We start from the raw sequence: 2670 nt of genomic DNA, 5'->3' as shown, positions 1-2670 counted from the left end.
CCAAAACCATGGTTAGCTACCAAGAAGCAGGTGGCAGTGCCTTCACAGTATGCATGTTAGGCTCGATCCTGTCAGAGAAGGCTAACCTTCTCTCCTTTCATACAGCACTGAAATCTTAGAGATAAGTAATAGATTGCTATATTTTGAGCAATGGCCAAGAACATACAGGAAAAAGCAAATAGCTTTTACAATGGGATTTCCGTGCAACAGCTTCAGGAGGTCCTTTTCACCACAAGAGCCTCCTCTTGTGGAAAAAAGAGGCCCCACTATATATAGCAAACAAATTTCCATACTGGAAGTCATCTCTGCCACTTTTTTTTATGGAGGGAAAAACAGGGAAAAAAGACTAATTAGAGATATATTTTGGAGGTAGACTAGACAGACAAATACATGCAAGTGAAAAATAATATAGTTAGCCAGAGGATTATTTAATTTTGGACATATTTGAGGTAATTATTTCATGGTGCAGAACTGGAAAGTATAACATAGGGTGAATAGGAAAATGAAAAGACTCCTTATTTACTTCCTAGGTAGCTACAAAGGGGAGAAGACTGTTTTCTGGCATAGACTGTACTGTATATACATTTGTCATCACTAAATGCAGGTGATTTTAATGCATTTCTTTCACACTGGGTGTTGTATCCTAGTTAATCCAGATATGTCACTTCTTTTAGTTCCTTTCTCAGGACTCAAAGAGCTTAAAGAAGAAAGCAAGCAAGCATGCAGCTCTCTTATGACTTGAAACTAAGTAGAAATTTAGATTTTTCTTTACTTCTTTAGAAGTTTAGATCTGGAGTGAAGACCCCCTCTTCCCAGACCTCTTGCCAGCCTTCTTATACTTAGCCAAGGAATATGGAATATGTCTCACTTGGGCATACCTACCTCAGCTTCTATATGGGGGCAGGGGCTGAAGAGCAGAATTATGCTTGGAGAACCCAGGGCAATAGTTTACCTGCCCTGGTTTAATGGTGCCACATATTAGCTTGATTTGAAAGATTCATGAATACTTTTGAGAAGTACTTTCCCAACTCAGAAATACTGCAATTTCTCTTATGCAGCTAACTATAGGAATTATTAAGATTAAGCTCTGGTTTTTGACTCAGAGATGGCTCAACTCTTCTTTGCTATTTCTGTGACTTTAAGTGCTTCCCTTGGGTTCTTTATTTTTGTTAGTCCCCTCACTAATAACATTCCTTATACTAATTTGGACCTTTCATTTAAGATCCATAATTGCTTCCCAAAAGTTAATTAAATCCCAGAAACTCCCAGGCTTAGAGAGTTTACTAACTAAAAGTAGAGTCCAGTGATTTCTGGCAATTTTACATAGAGACTACAAGTAAGATGGCTTTCCCCCACCTCACCAAAGCACATGACTAAAGAAAAAGATTTTTGTAAAATAGTCATGTGTAGCTTTCCTGTTAAATTAGGGAGACCCTTTAGTCCATTGGAACGAGGAGATGACTAAGTAAAATGACACTTGTCTATTTCTTTCCTGCTTCCAAGGTGACCCAGAAAGTACTCTCCCCCATCCTCTGCTGTGATTGATGCCTTTTGTTCCCAGACCAAATTGTTTTTTATAGCCCACCCCCTGCCAGCACTTTCCAAAGTGCCACTGCCATCAGCTCCAGAGGGAGCCCCATCCTCAGGCTTCCTGGCCAGCAGCTGCACTGTGATGGCAGGGAGCACAGAATGGGGGGAGAAAGCAGCTTGCAGACAAATGGGCAGCTGATCAGACCAACAGCCCCATCACTAGAATAATGTTTTTTAAATCCTTTTTTTTTAACTTGCCTCATCTGCATTTCTTGGCTGAGGTGGGGGAATGTGCTTTGGAAAATTAGGGCTTCGTGTGGTGTATCAAAGCAGCCTCAAACTCCCCACTCTTTTTTTTTTTTCAAACTAACTCTGCTTATTCAGCCCAATATTATCAAGTCATTACAGTCTTTACAGATATTAAAAGCATAATAAGGAAATACTATGAACAACTTTATGCCAATAAATATGACAAATTAGATGGAATAGACAAAGCCCTTGAAAGACATAAACTACCAACAATGGGTCAACCTAACCTGCAATTTCTTGATCCTTCTTTAAAATTGTCTGTCATCAGAATGTGGATCTCTTTTAGTGTACAACTCTTTCTTTCTTTTATTTATTTATTTTTTGGAGCAGCTCTACTGAGTTTCAGTAGCGTTCTTAAGTCTTCTACTAGGATCTGGGGACAAGTTTTCTAATTATGGGTTGGAGAGAGTTAGGCTGTTTTATAAGAATAAGCATCTTAAGGGCTAATAAATCTTAATCAGGACTGTAAGATTCTGATCCTTCTGGGTGGCCTTTATGTTGGGGCCAGAATGACAACCTCTCTGGACTTTATCTAGTGTTCCTGGTCCTTGCTAATGTGAGAACATTCAAGGAATCTTTAACATATATATGTGGTTTAGAGCCTTTTGCACCATAAAATGGTTAGACAAGGACCAATATAAAACAATCAGCCTACAATGAGACTGAAGTTTTGGAAACAAGCACATCCTTTTCAATGGTGCTTGTTTTTATAATGTGTCATTTAGCAAATGGACTGTGAAGAATTGGTCATGCCAAACTTCTAACCATCCGATGACTGGCTACAGACTAAACACCCCAGTGAAAATTTTGACTTTAAAGCTTCATTCTTTC

General features: G+C 38.9%; 1 pseudogene; it reads right to left on the bottom strand.

Moving 5' to 3' along the window:
* On the bottom strand, nucleotides 1-108 carry LOC114510496 (annotated as a pseudogene).
* Between the last annotated feature and the right edge of the window lie 2562 nt (nucleotides 109-2670).

Source organism: Phyllostomus discolor, chromosome 13 (assembly GCF_004126475.2).
Source record: "Phyllostomus discolor isolate MPI-MPIP mPhyDis1 chromosome 13, mPhyDis1.pri.v3, whole genome shotgun sequence".
Lineage (NCBI taxonomy): Eukaryota > Metazoa > Chordata > Mammalia > Chiroptera > Phyllostomidae > Phyllostomus > Phyllostomus discolor.
Note: the sequence above shows the minus strand (reverse complement) of the source record. Positions and strands in the feature narration are given on the sequence as shown.